Source organism: Ceratotherium simum, chromosome 14, assembly GCF_057802395.1.
Source record: "Ceratotherium simum simum isolate JZ-2026a chromosome 14, ASM5780239v1, whole genome shotgun sequence".
NCBI lineage: Eukaryota > Metazoa > Chordata > Mammalia > Perissodactyla > Rhinocerotidae > Ceratotherium > Ceratotherium simum.
Genome location: NC_141913.1, coordinates 61909412 through 61918266, shown reverse-complemented (window position 1 = coordinate 61918266; position 8855 = coordinate 61909412). Strand labels below are relative to the sequence as shown.

Sequence of the window (8855 nt, the reverse complement as noted above, 5' to 3'; positions counted from 1 at the left end):
TCCCGTCCCTCCCGGCCAGGTCGGGCGGGGGTAGTTTCAGAGGCTAAGCCACGAGAAAAGGTTCAAAGAGCAGTTCAGCGGCGGCCCCACTCCGGCCCCGCCCTCCCAGGGCTGACCCTGCGCCCCGGTCCCCGCGTGTCCCCGGAGCTCCGCGTGGCAAGGCCGTCCCGCAAGTGGTCCCCAGCCCGCAGGCAGCGCCGGCCGGGGGCGGCAGGTGGGCCGGGCTCCGCTCGAGTCCGCGGTGTTTACCTGGCTCGCTGGAGCCCGGGAGGCGGGGGAGGGGCGGAGACGGGGCGGGTTGCACGCCCGGCCCGGGAGCAGCCGCCGTCAGTCACCGCCGCCGCGCGCAGCGAGGACGAGCCTCCGGCCCTGGCGGCCCGCGTCTCCTACCCCGGAAGGCAGTGCCGGCGGCCCCGGGACCCCGCGCTGTCCGCGCTTGGGGCCCGGGCGGCGGAGAGGCGGCCTGGGACCCCGAGGCGCCCATCGGCCTGGAAGCAGCGAGCGCAGTGCGGTGGGTTATCCTCGCCGGGGGCGGGGGGCGGCCCGGCGCTTTGTCTCCGCGTCCTCAGAGCGGGGGACCGCGGGGACCCGGAGCCCGGGACGCGGGGCTAGAGGGGGCGGACGCCGGGGGCTCTTTCCCTGCGCCGGACTCGGGGCTTTCCCGGGCCAGGGCGCGCGGGGCTCCCCCGGGCAGCGGCGCAGGTGGAGGGGCAGGTGGCAGCCCCATGGCCTCCCTGCGAGGGAGTGGGCGCGGGTGTAGACGCCAGTCTATGGCGGCGGGGCTGGAACCCGACGGATTTCCAGGTGTGGTCTCTGGCCGGGCCGGGCGGCCGGGGTGGCGGGAAGAGCGGGCGGCCTAGAGGTGGGGTTTCGGGGTGGGAGGTGACACAGGTCAAAGAGGCCGCTCTGGGCGGTGCGGAGACGGGGCTAGGGGCGAGCCGACGGGTGGGCCGGGGTGCCCACCAGCGTGAAGTGCTTCCTAATTCCCCGCCTGGAGCCCAGCGGACGACCCCGCCTCCCCAGCCCCAGACGAAGCACAATTTCCCTTTGAGCGACGAGGGCGGCGACAGGCGACTCGCCTGGCTTCCGCCTTGGCAGGGCCTATCCCGCTCGGGCCGCACCGCTGGCAGCCACCTGCGCCTCCTGTAACCCACCTGGGCCCACCTGCAGCCATCTGTGCGCCTGGCGCCGTGACCCCTCCTGCGCCCCACGCGCCGGGTTCGTTGTTCCCGAGGGTGTCGTGTGTTCCGCTGTCACTCCGCTGACGCCCGGGTGGCTTTGGTCTTGTGGGATGCTGGTGGTCAGCGCCTCATTTCTTTTAGGGTCTACGCGCGTCCCCTGTTTCGGAAGGCGGAATGGGGTTTGGAAAAGTATTTCGGTTTCTTTGGGGATCTCCGTCAGACTGGCAGGAAACAAGCGCGTTCTGGTTCCTGGTTCTCTGTTTTCCAGTTGCGACAACGTGAGAATCAACAACATGTGTTCAGTTTATCTCTGCGTCAGTGGAAGGCACGTGAGAGAGTTGGGATGTGTGGGGAGGGCTGTAAACGTGGTCCAGGGGGGCCTCTGGCTGTTCTGGCAACGGACACGGACAACCGGCTAGGAAGAGAGTTTTTCAGAGGAAGGGAACTGTAGGGTGCTGCCTATTTAAGACCTGTGGGTTTGGAGAAGATTGTAGCCCGCCAAGCCCTTTACACTTTACAGACTGTCACCCACGAGTCAGGGACCACCCTGAATCCGGCTCAATCCTGCACCACAGGCCGGCTGGCAGGCCTCCCCTGCGTGACGTGGGGGCCTTTTTAGACCTTGGGGCCCCGTGTGCAGAGCTGGCGAGAGCCTGGAACAGAGCAGCCCTCAGTGAACAATGACCTGCAGGGAGCCCGGAGGCCAGTAGCCTAATAGCTAAGGAAAAGTGCCCATCGGCGGTTTTATTTTTTTAAGTGGGATAAACGAAAACCTGAAGGGAGAGAAGGCAGTTAAAGATTACTGTAAAATGTTGGTTAATAATAACTCGCAAGGGTTTAACTGTTCTGAAATGACTACTTTTATTAAGTAGAGGTTAAACAAAAGTTATTTGGTTCAAATCCGGTTTGAAAATCTTTCTAAAGTATCACATCTCTGCCCAAAGATAAGAAAATTTAAGAAATGTTCCGTGTTGCATGTTTAGGTGTTGGGTTGCTCCTCCGTGGTTTTGAAGGTCAGGGCTTGTGTGTCGTCCATGCTGGCAATGACTGTGCTGAGTGAAGGTGTCTACTAAAAGCTGAAAAGGAGTAGAGACCAAGCTTTCTTATGACTTCTATTTCTGCTTGAATTTTTAAACATTAATTGAAAGTTATTCTGTTTGATTTTTAGTTTCTCTCTAGATTCTTTAAAAATTAGACACAAGATTAGCAACTGCCTCTGTGCCTTTTCTATCCAAGTATCCAGGTAGCATTTATTGACCCCTTATGAATTGCGGAGTTCTCTTCTGAGAGCTGTATATCACGTTATTAAGAGTCAAGACGGGGCTGGCCTGGCCTGGTGGCATAGTGGTTAAGTTCATGCACTCCGCTTCAGCAGCCCGGGGTCAGTGGTTCTGATTCTGGGGTGTGGACCTACACACCGCTCGTCAAGCCACGCTGTGGCGGTGTTCCACATACAAAATAGAGGAAGATGGGCACAGATGTTAGCTCAGGGCCAGTTTTCCTCAGCAAAACAAAACAAAAAGTCATGACTACCTTAGGATACCCTCATCTGATAAAACTACCCTATAAATACCCTCGTTTTTACTGACGAGAAAGCCAAGGCACAGAGACACCCCAGGAGTTCAGTTCAGTTCCAGGAGTCTCCCACCAGCCCCTAGTTGCAGCCCTGCCCAGCCTCGGTGAATAGGACACCTTGCAGACTTGCAGAGCTGCCTTCCATTTCTCTTTCTTTTTAAAATCCCACCTCTAATGAGAGACCACACCCAACACAATATGCTTCCTCTTCAGAATGATTTGACTCTACGGTGCTGTCGTGTGTCTGTTAGTCATCCTCTCCTTAACTTCCTTAGCTATCAGTAAAGGAGGAAAGAAAATATTCTAATTACTTAGCGTAATTTTTAATAAGTGGTTGTTAAGCAGTAAGACACTTCTATTGGTCCATTAGAGCTACTGAAGGAAGTTTAAATGGGCCTGAGTTTGGGGCCTTTGGGAGCTGGGTTTAACACAACAGTAAGCATAGAGGGAGACCCTCATGCTCCCGCTAAGCAGAGACGCCGGATGAGCAGCTGGTGCATTCTCCTGAGCAGATTTCAAATCTCCATCTAAACGTGTAGCAGTCAGGCTTCAACCAGAGAAACAGAACAAGAGGAGATACGTGTTAGCGACTTACTGCAAGGGATCGGGGGTGGCGAGGCAAGTCTGACATCTGCAGGACAGGACGGCAAGCAGAGAGGCTGGAAGTCTTAGGCATGAGCTGAAGCTGCCATCCAGAGGCGGCCTCTCCCTCACGTTGCAACCAGGGATAACTAACAATGCATATTCTGAAGCTGTTAGGAATGTCTCAGACTCAGTAATTGTTAAAAATGCAAAATGTGGCTCTGAATGTTGTTTTATCCCAGACTCTGAACACACTCAGTTAGGTGTAAGGCTCTATTATAAAAAATAAGTGGATGCCTAGAGGATGAGGATAAACAGACTTAGGTGAGGTAGCTGGAATATATAAAAAATTCTGAAATTCAGTAATATAAAACAAACTACCCAACAGAAAACGATGTGAGTGAACAGGCAGGTCTAGAAGAGAAAACCCAGACGGGCTAATACAATATGAAAATCAGGGAACTGAAAATCACAACATCAATGGGGTAAGTTTTCATATCCATTACTGGTAGAAATTTTTAAATTCTGACTCTACCAAGTATTGGGGAAGATGTAGAGAAGTGAGCACTTGCATTATTGTGAGTAGGGGTGTAAATAGGAACAGACAGTTTAGAGAAAAATGTAGAAAAGGTGAAGATGGATATACCCTATGACCTAGCAGTTTCACTCCTAAGCATATCCTCTAGGGAGAATCTGGTCTGTGGGCATAAGGCATATAAGGATGCTCCCGGAAGCAATTTTTTTAAACTTTATTTTGAGATAATTGTAGCTTCACATGCAGTTTGTAAAATACGGAGAGATCCATATACTCTTCATAACGTCTTGCAAAACTATAGTACAATATCACAACCAGGAAATTAACATTGATACAATCCATCAACCTGACTGAGATTTCAGATTTCACCAGTTTACATGCTTTCATGTGTGGGTGTGGGGGGGGGTGGGGGGGTGTGTATGTAGTTCTATGTAATTTTATCTCATGTGTAGAATCATGTGACCACCAACAATCAGGTAGGACAGACAGTTCCTTCACATGATCCCTCATGCTGCCCTTTACAGCCACAGCCAGCTTCCCCCTTTTCTACCCAGTGCCCTTGCCAACCACTCATCTGTTCCCCATTTTCTATAATTTCGTCATTTCACGAATGCTATATAAATGGGATCATACAGTATGCAACCTTTTTTTGTGGGTGTGTGTGAGGAAGATCAGCCCTGAGCTAACGTCCATGCCAATCCTCCTCTTTTTGCTGAGGAAGACTGGCCCTGGACTAACATCCATGCCTATCTTTCTCCACTTTATGTGGGACGCCGCCACAGCATGGCCTGACAAGCGGTGCCTCGGTGCGCGCCCGGGATCCGAACCCGAGCCGCCAGCAGCGGAGCGCGCACACTTAACCGCTACACCACGGGGCTGGCCCCTATGCAACCTTTTTTGATTGGCTTTTGTCACTAAGCACAATTCTCTGGAGATCCATCCCAGTTGTTAAGTATATCTATAGCTCATTCTTTTTTATCCCTGAGTAATATTCCATGGTATGGATGGACCACTGTGGTTATTTGGTTCTAACCATTCCCTCTTTGAGGGGCACTTGGATCGTTTCCAGTTTTTGGTTATTGTGAGTGAAGCTGCTATGAACATCCATGTACAGGTTTTTGTGTGGACACACTTTTCATTTCTCGGGGATAAAGGTCCAAGAGTGCAATTGCTAGGTCATATGGTGAGCACATGTTTAATTTTATAGAAAGTACCGTACTCTTCCAGAATGGCTGCTCCATTTTACATCCCACCAGCAAGGTCTGAGTGACCCAGGATCTCCACAGGGTGACAGCAATTGACATTGTTACTGCTTTTAGTTTAGCTGTTGGAATAGGTGTGCCATGATATCTCATCATGATTTTAATTTACATTTCTCTCTTGGATAATGATGTCAAAGATCTTTCCATGTGTACCTCTCAGTGAACAATCTGTTCGTGTCTTTCACTCCTTCTCCAATTGGATTGCTTGGTCTTGATAGTTCTTTGTATGTCCTGGATACTAGCCCTCGTGGTTTGCAGTTATCTTCTGGCAGTTTAGCTTGTCTTTTCATCCTCTCCACAGGGTCTTGGGTAGAGAAAAAGTTTCTCATTTCGATGAGATCCAGTTTATTAATTTTTCCTTTTATGGATTGTCATTTTGGTGTGAAGTGTAAGAACTCTTAGCCTAGCCTTAGGTGCTGAAGATTTTCTCCTGTTTTTTCCCACAAGTTTTATCATTTTACATTTTACTCTTAAGTCTGTTATCCATTTTGAATTAATTTCTGTGTAAGGTGTGATGTTCAGGTTGAGGGTTTTTTGTTTTGTTCTGTTTTTGTTCTTGCCTAGGATTGTCCGGTTGCTCCAGGACTGTTGAGAAGATGATCCTTCCTCCATCGAATTGCTTTTGTGCCTTTGTCAAAAATCATTTCCACATATTTGGATGTGTCCATTTCTAGGTTGTCTGTTCTGTTCCGTGATCTGGGTTTCTGTCCCTCCACCAAGACCACTTTCTTGATTACTGTAGCTACAGGGTAAACCTTCACTTCAGGTTGAATGAGTCCTCCCACTTTGTGCTTCCTTATCAAAAGTGGGTTAGCCATTCTAGGTCCTGCACCATTCCGTATAAATGGTAGAATAAGCTTGTTTATGTCTACAAAACCTCTGGTGGGATTTTGGTAGGAATTTATAGATCAGTTTGGGGAGAATGAACAGTTTTACTGTGTGGAGTCTTCCACTCCATGATAACAGGTTGTCTCTCTATTTATTTATATCTTCTTTTATTTCTTTCATCAGTGTTTTATAATTTTCAGCATACACATTCTGAATCTGTGTTTTCTAAGAGTATCCCTAAGTATTTCATTTTCTTTGGAGCAATTTTAAATGGTGTTGTGTTTTTAAGTTCAATTTCTACATGTTTGTTGTTAGTATATGGAAACTTGAACAATTGCACTGGCTCATTGCACTGGCTGGAACTTCCAGTGCTGTGTTGAAGAAGAGTTGCAGGAGTGGACATCATTGCCTTGTTCTTGATCTAAGGGTAGAGCATTCCCTTTCTTACCCTTGAGGATGATGAGCTATAGGTTTTTTGTAGATGCTCTTTATCGAGTTGTGGTAGTTCCCCTCTATTCCTAACTTGCTGAGAGGTGTTATCGTGAATGGGTGTTGGATTTTATCAGATGTTTTTTCTGTGTCAATTGATGTGCTCCTCTGATTTTTCTTCTTTGACTTGTTGGCATGAAGGGCAATACTAATTAATTATCAAATGTTGAACCACCCTTGCATATCTGGAATAAATTCCACTTGAGCATATGTATAATTTTTTTATATGTTGCTGGATTGGCTTTGCTAATGTTTTGTTGACAATTTTTGCTTCTAAGCTCATGAGAGATAGTGAGCTGTAGTTTTCATCCTTTGTACAGTCTTTGCTAGCTTTGGTGATACTAGTCTCACAAAATGAGTTGGGAAGCATTCCCTCCTGTTCTAATTTGTGGAAGAGATTGTGTAAAATTTGCAATAATTCTTCTTTAAATATTTGGTAGAAGTGAAACCATCTGGACCTGGAGATTTCTTTTTCTTAAATTTTTAAATTACAATTTCATTAGTAGTTATGGGATTATTCAGTTCATCTATTTTATCTTGGATGAATTTGGGTGGTTTGTGGTTTTTGAGGAATTGGTCCATTTATTGTCAGTTGTAGAATTTATGAGTGTAATGTTGTTCATAGAGTCCCTTATAATCCTTTTAATAGCTTCAGTATCTATAGTGATGCCCCTTGTTTCATGCCTGATAGTAGTGATTTATGTCTTCTCTCTTTTTAGGTGTCAGTCTTGCTAGAGAATGGTCAATTATATTAATTTTTTCCAAAGAACCAGCTGTGTTTCAGTGATTTTTCTTTGTTGTTTTCCTGTTTTCTATTTCATTGATTTCTGCTCTTATCTATACTATTTCCTTCCTTCTACTTTTGATATATTTAGCTCTTCTTTTTTAGTTTCTCAAGTTAGAACTTAGATTATTGATTTGAGACCTCTCCTCTTTTCTGATGTAAGCATTTAGTGCTATAAATTTCCCTCTTGGCACTACTTTAGCTATGCCCACATATTTTGATGAGTAAATGTTTTGATACAAAAAAAGAGAGAAACAGACTAGTGGCCCATGAGTAGGGTTATGGGTATATACTATGGTGTATTCACAGAAGTTAAAGTAAATTACTTAGATCTACAGTACCAACATAGGCAAGATTCAAAGTAACAGTCTTGAATGGAAAACAGAAAGTTGCAAATGAATAAATAAAGTATCATTCTATTTATTGAAAAACTTGAAATACACAATAAAACACTACATGTTGTGATTACAGGCATACATAATACATATAGAAATCATGCAAAGTAGGGATACCTACCAACCTCGGGAAGCTGCTTACCTGTGGCAAGGGAAGGAGGGATTTGTATAGGAGGGAGGGAATTTGCTATAGCTGTAATGCTTTATATCTTAAAAATATTTTGAGATTTTTGACAAATATGAGAATGTGTTCCTTTTGTTGAGGGAAAAGATAAACCAGTTGTGTATTATTGCTGTACTTTTTTGTTTGAAATAATTAATAACTCATATTAACAATAAATAAACCCATGTAAAGTTTGGAGGGAATGACACTAAGGGTAGTGAAATGATAGAAAAGCTGGGAAGATTAATAGCCTCAAAGAAGAACCTGAACATAGGTGTCGACTTGAAGTTACTAAAATGAGATAAGGGCAAGACAAAGACCAGAGGTAGGAACCTCTCTCCTCCCGATTATCATGTGTAAAAGTAGTGTCAGTAAGAAAAACTAAGCGATAAATCAATGGAGTGATCCTAAAAGGAAAGCTGTGCCTTGCCGACTATGCAAAGGCTCAGATTTCAGAGGGGTGGGGCTCCACACAGCCTGTGAGTTCAGCTCGGATCTGGGCTCTCCTTTCTTTTAAGAACCGGGCAAGTCTGCCTAAACTTGAAGAGATTTGAGGGGACCTAAGGCTTTGGGGATCCAGCTGTTTCTCCTTCTTTGCTGCCTGGAGTTTTCGTGAGTCCCTCGTGAGCATAAGCTTGGCCTGCAAGTACAGTGCAGTGTTTCCAGTGGTGGGCAGCACCCTGGGGCCTCCTTCCCTGTCCACTGCACGGCATGGAGAACCGCCCATGGGACCACGTCCTTGAAAGTCCACAGTTCCTTCTGCGGGCACCGCACTCCCATCCCGGCCTAAGGAGGCTCCTTCCATTCCTTCCACGGCCTCCAGACTCATCTGAGATGGGCTTGCTCACTCTGTCTACAGCAGACAACCAGCGCCCAGCGGGACGCAGGCAGTGACTTACCTACAGGGGCACTGGCCACAGGAAGGGGCATGGACATTGAGGTGACCAGAACAAGGGAGGTTTTCATTGATTTCCTTTTAAATTAATTCACTGCCTTCTAGAGTGAAGGGCTTAACATTCAGCTCATCGATTATTCAAGATAAAAGAAGAAAAATGAAATTT

The 8855-nt window shown here is 46.9% G+C and overlaps 1 protein-coding gene across 3 annotated transcripts in view; it reads left to right on the top strand.

Annotated features, from left to right (window-relative positions):
• Positions 1 to 332: 332 nt before the first annotated feature.
• The window catches only part of MBP (myelin basic protein), a 147837-nt gene continuing 139314 nt past the window's right edge, over positions 333 to 8855 (top strand). The window contains exon 1 of one of the 3 annotated variants that reach the window (XM_087439352.1): positions 333 to 511. The gene's annotated coding sequence lies outside the window, so the exon portion shown is untranslated. Of the gene's footprint in view, positions 512 to 950; positions 1219 to 8855 lie in introns of those variants that run through there. The other 2 variants (XM_087439354.1, XM_087439353.1) reach the window with 2 other exon arrangements.